Raw genomic sequence first — 12,468 nt, 5'->3', positions numbered from 1 at the left:
GCTGTTTAATTTGTTCTTTATTCTTAACAGTCAGTAACGTCCGGACCTGCATTTTTCCCCTTTTAGCTTTTTATTCCGCTCCGCCATTTTTACTCGACGTTAACGGGCCCCAGAGCCACAGCTAAAGGCTGGTGAATCTTAAACAAAGGATGCCAGTGCCTCAGAGGTGCCCTGTCCTTGCCGCTTGCCATGACATTTTAGGTGCGGAGTACCTTAGGGCCTCCCAATGTGCGTCCGCGTCCATCCGTGCGCACACCACCATCAAGCGAAAATCAAGCGAAATTTGATTTGAGCCATAGGTTGCAGTTTCATTTAGGGAATAATCAATATGTAACTTACGGCTCAAATCGAATGATGGTCGGGACGCAAATCGGATGTCACTCGGGGCGCAACTTGGATGTCATTTCGAGTCCCGTACTCCGCACCCTCGCCATCATCCACGAAGTGCAGATGCTGCCATTTTTTTTTTTTTCATCTCCACGTCTTTTTATCAGCCCTCATTTCCTGCCCGTTGCCGCTTGGAGACATTTTCGCCCCTTTTACGGACAACCGCAGCAGACGAAGAAGCAACGCCTTGAAGTACAATTTCTTCCTTTTTTTGTCTCTCTCCATTCGCCCAGACTCGCCATTTTACAGCCTCGTATTTATGAGGTGACCTTCTCACGCGGAGCCCGCCTACGCCGGCCTATACGCCCTGGCTATAACGTTAATGCCAACTCGGTTCTCACGCGCCAAGCCGTTCTGTTTACGACCGTTTTAAACGAGCTAACGCGCGTATCCGCGGCCCGCGTAAATGCGAGCCCTCGAGAATATTATACTAATACCGAGATAGCGCGGGCGCAGCTCGGTCTCTGATCCGCGGCGACATTTATCTCTTTTGGTGAGATAAGGCGTCGCCCGCTTCGACTCAGCTCGCGACGCGGTGTCAACGTCGTTTGTACGTAAGCAACCGCGATAATTGGAGGGCTTAGCCCGGCAATTACGCCGACCCGTGACTCACCTCGCCTACAGGGCAATGTAAACAGGGCTTTACTTGGCTACGGACGTGGGCGCTGAGTCAAGATATGGTGTGGGATCGCCCGAATCTCCCGTCCTCGGACGTTGAGTAAAAGAAGCGTTAACCCGGGGCAGCTTAGCGCGTTCTCTAAGGAGCGAGTGCGGGCTCAGTTAACTATTGTTAGTCCACCGGGGCCATTTGTTTATTTCTTCCATCCCGGTGCTCATAATCATCATCATCATCATCATTATCATCATCACTACCAGCCTATCTACGCCCACTGCAGGGCAAAAGCCTCTCTCATTAATCTCCAATTATCCCGGTCCTGTGCTAGCTGCGACCAATTTATGCCCGCAAACTTCTTGATCTCATCTGCCCATCTAACTTTCTGCCGCCCCCTGCAACGCTTGCCTTCTCTAGGGATCCACTCTGTTACCCTTAATGACCAACGGTTATCTTGCCTTCACATTACATGCCCTGCCCAAGTTCATTTCTCCTTCTTAATTTCTACTAATATGTCCTCAACACGCGTTTGTTCCCTGACCCACTCCGCTCTCTTCTTGTCCCTTAATGTTACACCTATCATCTTCCGTTCCATTGCTCGCTGAGTCGTCCCCAATTTAAGTTGAACCCTCTTAGTGAGCCTCCAAGTTTCTGCCCCCCGTCGGTGAGTACCGGTCCCGGTGTTATGATGCTCCAAATCAGGCCAACTTTCTTCCTTGCGATGCGTGCATGGCGAAGGCCTCAGTTCTGGGAGTCGTTAAAGGGACCGTGCAACACTTCCGACAAGCGCTTTCACTCTTTCTTTCACGTATGGAAGCACTGCGAAAGCTACAGTTATGGCCAGCCCGGAGCGTCACTGCGTCATTTGTTCGTCGCGCCCATCAGCAACCTTGTCGCAGCAGATACGTCTTCCATTTCTGCCTTGCTTTTGTGGGATTTTTTTCCAAAGTGGCCCGTTAAAAGCCGGAACTAAGGGCCATGAAACGAATAATGTTAGGAACAACACTCAGGGACAAGAAACGAGCTACCTGGATCACAGAACAAACTAGAGTCGACGATATCTCAGTTCAAATAAAGAACAAGAAATGTACTCGGGTTGGCCATGTAGTGAGACGAACCGAGAACCGGTGGACAATTAGGGTAGCAGAGTGGATACAAAGAGATGGATCTAGAAGAATGGGAAGGCCAAAAACCCGATGGAGGGATGAAATACGGAACTTCAGAGGTAAACTTTGGACTAAACAGCCCAGCACAGGAGCGGTTGGAGGTCAATGGGAGAAGTAGCCGCTACACCGCTGAAATTACGTAATTTCAGCGGGCCGAAAGATGCCAATACGGCGAAAGAGGGAAAGTTATGTAAAAGTTTCTATGTTATCTGATGGGCATAGAGCAGTAATTTTTGACTGAGGTAATTTGTGATCCCTTAATCTAAGGACTGGATGTGTTGGTTGGCTGCGTTATACAAGCATTTGAAATTTCTAAAAAAAAAGTTGAAAAATGTGTCCCTTCAAGGATTGATCAGTAGCCGTTTACCAAGTACATACTCGTAGTCATAGTCAAGCTCCGGTGTCCCCCCCCCCTTCCTTCTCCTTTTTTTTCCGCTACTCTAAGGTTGGGAATTTGGCCCGTGGCGGCTGTCAAAGCCGCCTATCAACACGGTCTATAAACGCTTCCTCGGCTGCTATGGTCAGCGAGCTTAAAAATGATCCACTAGGGCGCGAACACATTGGGTATGAAGTGACGTGGTGGAGGAGAATCACGCACACACCACCCACCACGGTGGCTCGGTGGCTACGGCGTTGCGCTGCTGAGCACGAGGTCGCGGGTTCGATTCAGGGCCGCGGCGGCCGCTTTTCTGATGGAGGCGAAAAGCAAAAACACCCGTGTGTGCGAGATTTCGGCGCACGTTAAAGATCCCCAGGTGGTCAAAATTAATGCGGAGCTCTCCACTACGGCGCGCCTCATCGCCTTCGTTGCGTCGGCGCGTTAAACGCTACAATCAATTAATCAATCAATCACGAACAGACCGAGGCAGATTTAAATGGCAGAGAGGTCGGCGGCACTCGCTATCGAAATGAATTTGCTGATCCAGAGCACAGAATTAAACGGACCGTGGAAGCGAATAGCGTGAAAACCGCATCGTCCTGTGAATAGGGCACGTTGAAGTTGGCTGTACTGCAATACACCGGCATTCTGCAGTGGATGTGCTCGTAGCGAAGACGCCCGTATGTTCGAGATTTCGACGCACGTCAAAGATTCAGATGCGGTCGAAATTAATCCAGAGCCCGCCACTACGGCCCACCTTATAGCCAAGGTGAAGCTTGGTTATACCACAACCACGAAAATTTCATTTTGTCTTTCCTCATACACTGCTCACGGGATGGCAAGTTTGCGCTGGTAATAAATTAGTCGTACGCTGGAAAGAAAATCGGTATCGCTACGATCGCTTTCCACGCACCTGCATTTTCGCTTTTATCTGTACATATAGTTCCCGCTTTCCAATTCGCAACCTGCCGCTCTCTATACGGGTGACTGCAGGTACCGGCTGGTTCGCTTGCCTCCTGTTGGTGCTAAGGATTAAGGCGAGCCGTAGGCCTACGCATACCTGTCAAACCAACGAAACAAAACAAATCGAAGCCCCTTCCCTGAGGGAAATATGGTCAAAACGCGAAGCTTTCTGCCATGAAACCGTGCGGAGTCAAAGTCGCATTCCAAAAATTGGCGCAAGGTCACAGTCCGAATTGGCGCAATCGGATACACATCGGCTTCATAACGCCAGGGGCCAAGGTTTGATTCCGAGCACGGTAAGCGTGTTCTTCTTAGGAGGCGCTTCGCGTTATCATCATCATCATAACTCATCCCCATCATCATCACAACTTTGAACTATTCCCGGTCATTCGTTACACGTACAATCGTTGCCGTCACACATAGCCACCCTCGTTGATGCTGTTAAATTTAATCAGCTAACACTCTGGGGACCCCAGCACCGCTCCCTTCTTGCCTTCCTTCGAGAGACGGGTGCCCATCTCTACCTGTAAATAAGTTGTTTTTTTATAAACGGGCATTCTATCGCAAATAAAAAAACTAATACTCACGAAAGTTGTGAATCGAAAACACACTATCGCTTTTTTATTGCATAACTTCTGAGAGATTGTTCTTTTTTTACAGAGGTTTGTTTGTTGTTGCTTCTTGTATGTTTGTTTTTACGTGGTATTTGCAGCTAATATTACCTGGTCATATTGGTGTTGGCGCATGCGCTATTCTTTTCATGTTCCATTTCTCCCAGTGTATATATTTCTTTGTATGTTGTTTTGCTGTATTGACCACTCCCTATGTAATACCGTCCTTCGTGAGGGCCTTTTGAGGTACTTTCAATAAATAAATAAATAAATAAATAAATAAATAAATAAATAAATAGAGAAATAAAGAATAAATAAATAAATACATAAATAAATAAATAAATAAATAAAAATAAATATTTATAACCATCACCAAAACCATGTGCCCTTCGTGGAAAGGCGTTGTATAAAGCTGGCTTTCCTGCAGTGCACTGTGGTGTTACGATCTACGAAGCAAGCGAGGCATAGAACGTTCGCTTCAAACTGCATACGCCTAAATCGGGATATTACGTGCGGCGCCTATGCCGCATTTTCTAGTGCAGTAGACTCTCGTTACGGCGAAGTGCTCGAAAAAGGAAACTGGCTAGTTCTGAGCGGTACTTCGTTAACAGAGGATCTGTTTTGTTCTCAGTGCAACGCTGTGGTGACCAGAAAACATTCCGAATAAGAGGAGAGTTCGAATAAAGCAACTTCGTTATAGCGAACAGTCCACTGTACGTCCCTGCGCTCACGCAAGACGTCGGTGCACAGCTGTGCAGGAAAAAACTCGAAACACGGATTCTGCATTCTACCTTCGAGACTTAATTCTATGTTCTACGTGGGTTCTACATTCTACATTCGAGACTTCATTCTACATTCTACACGGATTCTACACGAAACACGGATTCTACATTCTACATGGATTCTACATCGAAACACGAAACACGAACTCTACATTCCACGAAACAATTAACACGGATTCTGCATTCGAGACTTAAGTCTTCTGAGGAAAATAGACAATGTTTGCAACTCAATTAGGTGTCCCTTTGAGCTACTTCTACCAAAAACCGCCTTTTAGCGCAGACGATCAGGCGGCAGTCAACCGAACGGGCGAGGCATACCGAGCCTGGGTTCTCGGTTTCCCAATATCGAAGAGTTGGAGGAAATGGAATTTGAATAAAATTCGCACGACCAGCTGCGTTCAGCACGAGTGTACAAATGACGTTTTTGCTGCATTGCAGTAAAAAAGAAAACGGGCGTATAGGGACCGGGCGGCCGTTGTATGGCGCCACCGTCGTTTCAGCGAACAGCGCCGCCGGCGGCGAACCGCTCGTCAGTGGAATGCCGTTGGCGGTTAGCGCAGCGTGGTTGTGCATGGCTTTCTGTCGTTTTTCTGCGGTGCGGCTTGCAAAGCGTACGTAACCCCACGAGCATTTTTCAGATCGGTAAATCTTGAGCGTGGATGTGACGTTTACGAGGCATGCCATGTGTGTTATTTACGCCCATACTCAGTATTTACAAATAGCAGACGACGCTCAACGCGCCAAGCTGGAAGTCAAGCTGGAAGTGAAAGTTCGTTGCTCCATGCAATTTTTTCATGCCTGCATGCAGTTTCGCGAATAGAGGAGTATATTGCCGCTAAATGCTCCCACAAAGCCGGTGTGTGCAACCGATCTAGGAATGCTGCGGTGCTGGCCTTTGGCAGTTGATGACGAAACGGCGTCGACGTCGTGCACAAGCGAAAGACAAAGTTGGGGGGTGTCTTCGAAGATTTACCTCAAAACAGAAATTGTGACGGACGACGCTTCCGTAACTTCCTTACCTACGGCTGAAACGTGTTTAATTTCACAGAAATGCTCTCACTACAATCAATGTATTAAATAAATAAATCGTTGATAGAATAAATACCGCATGATAGTAGAACGTTATTGCTTGTCGTGGAGAAGCATTGTTTTACAAGAATTGCAATGGTTGCTGGCTAGTTGGTAAATGGTTTTTCAAAAACCAATTCCTGCGTGGCTGAAAGACGCAAGACAGGAGGGTACCCGAAACCTGTACTCACCTTCACAACTGAATGCTGCGGTCGGTTTACAAGCTGCCACGTATACGATTGAAAAATCATGCACACCTCCGTCTAACGACGATGATGGTTTATCGCAAAGCTCTATCGTATGGGTTTTCTTGGTTTCCTTCTGGATTTAAACTTTGACTAGTTAAGCGTCGAATTTGACCAGCACGCAGTTTGGTCTTTTGATCGCAGCGTCTTTGACTTTGACCATTTCCCATTCGATTTCGCACGAAGAAAGTTTTGTGTTCAACCATCATAATCATTAAACGGAGGGTAGATGCTTTTTCTGTTTAATTTTGAACTTCCATGCCCCCTCTCCAAATCTAAACTTTTTCCAGCGTGTCGGAAATGTGTCTGTGGTGGAGGACTCGGGCTCATGCACCCATATTTGAGGCAACTAATCGCGCGTTTTTGGTGTCTTCACCAGGCATTACACGATTTTTTAGGTACTCTGTAAAGAATACTTAAGCATTAAAAAACACCGGCTTACGTTAACACTGCCACATTTTTTAACTATCGGTGCCAGCCTTTATTCTACGCAGGTGGTAAAACGGGAAGGGGAGGAGGGATGGTTTGTATACCTTTGGCTTTTGCGTTGGTGAATAACTTTGGCTCTTGATAAAATGACCACCACAAACGTGGGATTTCCACTTCGGCTTTCAGGCTCCCATGCTGTCACAGTGTCGCTCACCAAAACCGAAGGTACAAAGCTTACGGTTACAGAAAGTGTAAACTACTGCAACATTTCTACGGCTACACGGTAATCCATCTCGTATGCAGGTGGCTTTCTATTTAAAGCACACATATCGAGGTATCCCAGCGCTAAGGATGGCGTGAAAACCGTAGTTATTGAAACCAGTGAAGATAATTTAATGTGGTAAAAATGAATTCTAATATTGCTAATAGTTTTATTCCTACTCAGATAGCGTGGAGCCAGGCGCAGAGCGCTGCAAAAAACGCTCGTGTCAATGTAGCCCTTCCCCAACTTTACAAGCATCCAATAAGTTTGCGTAGCCGTTAGTGCATTTACGAAGAAAATAATACTAATAATAGTAGTTTTATTCGTACTTAGAACGGGTGGAGCCAAGCGCAGATCGCTGCAAAAAGCGCTCATGCCATTGCAGCCGATACCCAACTTTAGACGCGTCCGACAAGTGTACGTAGTCATTACTGCATATAAGAACCCAACACACCTGTCTGGACTTCGTTTCATCTCACATGTCTGCTCACAACGCCACCAAAACATACAAAGCACCGAAGCAAACACGGCAAAAACAACGGGAGGCTGTGTAGTCCAATGCACCGGTTCATTCCACTGACGAGCGGAGCGCCGAGTGGTGGCGCCACCCGTCCAGCTGCCCGGTCCCTATAGAGACACACGCACACTACTTATCAACCAAGTATGTGCATTTAAAATTTCGGAGCATTAAACCCACCCCGGTGACTCGCTTACATATTCATGTGGTCGCGTAGTTTCTGCATTTATTTTTGCCACTTTGCCGTTGAAAGAAATTTTTCGGAAAACGCAGATGCACGACGCATGTGCAGCTTTCCCGCTCATATGGCAGCTCTTTCAACAGTGATTACTCTTTAGTTATTTAGCGCAATGGAAGGTTCTTTCGCGCAGCTAATATTTGGGGTGAAAACTTATTTTGTGCATAGTTTCTATTCTAGCACGTTACGCGGCTGAGTTCCACAGCCATGGAATCTATCCCATACAAATGCATGGGGAGTAATATTTGACAGAGAATTACACACAAAATGTTCAGAACACCAGAAAGTGCTACTAGAGTTTTCATCTCCCCGTTGACTTCTTGCTTAATTGCTAATTTCACTTTCCTGGAGTGGTTTCGCTGGGTTCGTGAGAAGTCAGAATTTTGAGCCAGAAGCTGGGGATACGACAGAGATTGATAGACAAAAAAAAAAACGCATCCAGGGGGTCGTTTCGCGAAGTGAAACCATATTTTGTGCGAAAGTAAATACTTTCTCTCATTTTTCTCGTCGTTGTTTATCTAACTATTGTTTATGCAATCGTTTGTTATTGCTTGTCCGTATATTTCTCCTTCGTTTATCCCACTTCAAGACAAACATCCAGCGCGACAGCTGCGCTGCTGACTCCATTATATTCGCTGTGCCAAGTTTTACGGCCGACCTTCATACATTCGCGTCGCGAACCATCAAGGTTATAACCTTGATGATACGGCATATGAGCTGACGCGTAATATTGACAGTTGCCTCACCCCCAGGTGAATGCTAGCGGTAGCGCTACGCACGTTAGCAGACGACATGCTTCGAACTCCCTTAAGCGCCGCCCCCACCTACAGCGCCTCACACCGACTATCCTGGGTGTTGCCCCTGGCAACGCGTTTTAAGCGAAGCTGATATTGCCAGGGTTTCACGAATTTTCATGTCAGCGAACGAACACGTCCGAGGCTCCAGGTGTAACTTGGGCCCACAGATTTAAACAAAACAAAAGCTCAATTTTACGTCAACCAAGTCAGCGCGCTTAGTCTTGGCGAGCCGTTAGCGGCAGGTTCTACGCAAACACAGCTTAGTTCGTTCCTCAGCAAGCACCGGGCGAAAAGGCTCAAGCAAAGGGCTCAACTTGTCACCGAAGAGGTTGTTCGACATGCTCGCTAATTTGCGCGCGTTTAAAAGGTCCCGTCCATATAAAACGAAAGTACTGGTATAACGACCACTTTTTGTGGCACTTTCGAGTTGAGTTCATTATAAGCGGGTTTGACAGTTGCTAAAAAATGGAGGCGCGGGGCCAAATTTTAGCGCCCGCTCCTTGCTACGCTGGACGACGTGACCATCCAGCCGCTCGAGCATTCTCTTGTTGTTCACCGGCTTAACCAGCAAATAACAACGTTGATTGATTGTAGGGTTTAACGCTCCGACGCAAAAACGCAGGCGATGAGGCACGCCGTAGTGGAGGGCTCCGTATTAGTTTTAACCACCTGGGGTTCTTTAACGTGCGCCAAAATCTCGTACACACGGGCGTTTTAGCTTGTCGCTTCCATCAGAAAAGCGGCCTCCGCGGCCGGGAATCGAACCCGCGACCTTGTGCTCTAATAACAACGTTGCTATACGCTGGTTTATCGTTCGACATACGCCCGCTTTCTCCCGTACAAACTGCCTAATTAAGCAAGGGCGCACTATCGTGTCGTCCCAGACTCCAGTTGATGGCGAGATATCCCAGCTGTCCCTGCGGCTGCCAGCGTTTTGCCGGCCAGCTGGAAACCCGCTTCCCGAGACAACCCATAAATCACCTCCTCATCGCCAGCTTAGTCCCGTAAGTGTATAACAGGCACGCATTCGGCTCTGGCAGTAGACGCGTCCCAGAATGAGCAGGTATTCCGGCTCATCGCAGTTACTTTGCTGAGCTCAAGAACGCGGGTTCGATTCCCGCCCGCGGCGGCCGCTTTTCTGACGGAGGCGAAAAGCAAGAAACACGCCCGTGTGTTTGATATTTCGGCGCACGTTAAAGATCCCCAGGCGGTTAAAATTAATCCGGAGCCCATCCCCTACGGCGCGCCTCATCGCCTGTGTAGCGTCGGCGCGTGAAACATCACAATCAATCAGTGAATCATCGCAGTTACTTCAGAAGTGATTAGTACACCGTGGCTATTCGGCGTAATGCAAACCCTTTTCACACCGCTAATGTTTCCTTCCACTGATTCAATACTGCACGCTTACAAAACACGAGCAGGAGTGGCAAGACAAGCAAAGATTTACAAAAGTCACTATTACGAAAAAGTATACTGGAAAAAATGCGAAAATGCACGCTAAAAAGAACGGTAAAAAAACAGTGAGAGTACTCAAGACGAAAGCTGGCTTTGCAGGTAGCTTCAAGTTTAGGAGGTCGTACTACCAGGTTTGGAAGCCGTCGAAACTATCAGGTTGGGAAGTAACTTTTGACGACAAATTACAGTGAACTAGCCATCGAGAATACTGTAGAGTGGTGTTACAGTGGCCATATACAAGTCGACTCCTTGGTCTATACGAAATATCCCTTTTATGCAATGGTTTTGCCAGGTTACTGGGCTAGAAATTTTGGGATGTTGTTAGTAGACGCCGTTCTATCACTGGACAAGATGAGCCTTTCTCGAGAGGTGGTAATTTTAGAAAACCGGTTGAGTGCCGTGTACTACTGAAAATATGAGTCCTACTTTTTTTTGAGAAAACGACAGAAACAGCGGCCGTGGTCTTACACAGCAGGCATCCCCAGACGCCGTTTTTCTCATTCTTACAAAAGCAAACTAGGGTTCTTTGGACTGGAGGCAGGGGGATTGGGGGAGGGGGGGTGGGTGGTACACGACACGAGTTTTTTTACTCGGATTCACCCTTTTATACGTTAATGCACACAATTTTGAATAACGTTAGAATATCAGGGCTCAAAAAAACTTCGGTCCTGAGCTTTGCAGGCAGCTGTATGTCGAAATCTCTTCCACTGAAGAAAAACGTTCTCGCGATCGTAAGGACTGCGTCGTTTTCTAGCTTTTCCTATTTATATACCCTCCACACCACGTAGCTGTGATTAATTATGCATTCGCCAGCAATCACGCGAAAAATACTAAAGGATACACTTGAAACCCTTTTTAACTCTAGCGGCGTCCGAACCCGCCCACACTCGAAATAAGCTGTCACCAACTGCTCTGCGAGCGTGCACACATTAGCAGCGATGTCTTGACAGTTGACAGAACGCCCTCGTTGGAAGACAAAAAAAAGGCTCGTGAGCGTACCACGCGAAGAGGCAGAATCATGGCATCCCTTACCTGTTCCAGCCGCTGTCTCCTGCGCTCAACGATGGCCGAACGGCGGCGATTTTAAAACCGGCGTTTCTTGAAACGCTTCCAAGCCGCCGAAGAGCATCTCTCAACAGACGCCACGTTCCGTGGAACCCAAGGCGTTTCACCCGCGCTGGCGGGCTCGGGCGCCGGGCGGTCGGGCTCAGAAGCCGGCGACCTCCTCGTGAACTCAGGGGTAGAGCGCCGTCGAAATCCACTGCGGATTGCACACCACGAACACCCTCTTTTCTTCGTTTTCAAATTCACACGACACAACCTCACACACTCACGCACCACTAAGCGCTAGGATCAACAGCGGCGGCGCCGCGCCAACTAACGTCATCCGCTCGTCGGGAGGGGGCCGGGGGATTAGCAGAGTGCAGTGCGAGGATCAAGAGTGCCCCAAAAGCCAGCGGCATCAACGTTGGGGATGATCATCGGGCCGATTTGGGAGGGCTTGTTGGGTGCGCGATCGATGGGGGCTACGACGCCCGGCCGGCGCTGTAGCAGACGACGACCTCCCTCGCAGCAGCAGCAGACGATGGAGAAAACTGCGCGCCGGCCGCCGAGCTGCATGGGAAAAGAAACAGGAGCCAGCGGCCGCCGCTGCGACGCATCGGCCACTCCGCACTGCTCCCGCCTTTTGCCTCTGCGACTGCGCTTCGAGATGAGGAGAGCTGAGAGGCACGAGCTCTTTTGTTTTCGTGCTCAGCCGCGGCAGCCCCGGCATCACTTTCGCTCCCGAGTGGCGCGGCGTCATTCGTGAGCGCGCTAGACGGCGCATAGCGGAGCGTCGTTGGCCGAGTAGTCGAAGGGCGGCGCCACGATCGTCTGCAACCGATTGCGTCACACGCTGCGTGCCTCCAGAGGCACGTGGGGAAACGGCGCGCGGCGAAAATTGGTGTCAAATGTACGCGGAGTTGAGATGGCGCGGCATCACTTCGGCACCACAAGCCGCGTCATGAGAAAAAGAAATCAAAACAAGGCGCAATTTCGTCGGTCGCGCGTTTGAGTTCATTAACTGTCTGCACGAAACGATGCACTTGCGCGCCTGTAGCAGGAAGGTGGTGCAGGAAGACGTCGCGCTTCCTTTAAAAGTGATATCGAGTTTCCTTCGGTGGAAAAGTTGACGACAACCTAAAATAGAAAACACGGTATGGTGCGCTTTAAAAAAACATGGGAAGCTTGCTGCCCTGTGTTTCCGTTTCTCGTATGTCGTCAACTGCGCGTCAATTCCATCGTGAATGAAAACCAAATCACCGAGCTTTCCATCGTGCTAATCATGGGTCTTTGTCTTATTTATTTATTTATTTATTTATTTATTTATTTAACCCGTCTGACAGCGCTGCAACGCGGGGAATCCAATGTGGTTTGATGAGCCTTCTCTGGTGTGGCCCCTATTGGGGGTGCAATATCAGCCAAAAACGAAGGACGTATAGCGTTCATCTTTTGGGAAACCTATTTCCGGACTAAATGTGAGGGGACTACAGGTTAGTCTCTCCCTCGTTGGTC

At 48.4% G+C, this 12,468-nt stretch overlaps 1 protein-coding gene across 2 annotated transcripts in view; it reads right to left on the bottom strand.

The window, feature by feature from the left end:
• The window catches only part of LOC144137866 (uncharacterized), a 144,890-nt gene that overhangs the window by 106,865 nt on the left and 25,557 nt on the right, over window positions 1-12,468 (bottom strand). The window contains exon 1 of one of the 2 annotated variants that reach the window (XM_077669877.1): window positions 10,945-11,728. The exons of the other annotated variant lie outside the window; for it this stretch is intronic. The gene's annotated coding sequence lies outside the window, so the exon portion shown is untranslated. Of the gene's footprint in view, window positions 1-10,944; window positions 11,729-12,468 lie in introns of those variants that run through there. 2 annotated transcript variants of the gene reach the window in all.

Source organism: Haemaphysalis longicornis, unplaced genomic scaffold (genome assembly GCF_048455015.1).
Source record: "Haemaphysalis longicornis isolate Haplotype H1 unplaced genomic scaffold, Haemaphysalis longicornis Haplotype H1 scaffold_5, whole genome shotgun sequence".
Lineage (NCBI taxonomy): Eukaryota > Metazoa > Arthropoda > Arachnida > Ixodida > Ixodidae > Haemaphysalis > Haemaphysalis longicornis.
This window is presented reverse-complemented; position numbering and strand designations above follow the sequence as displayed.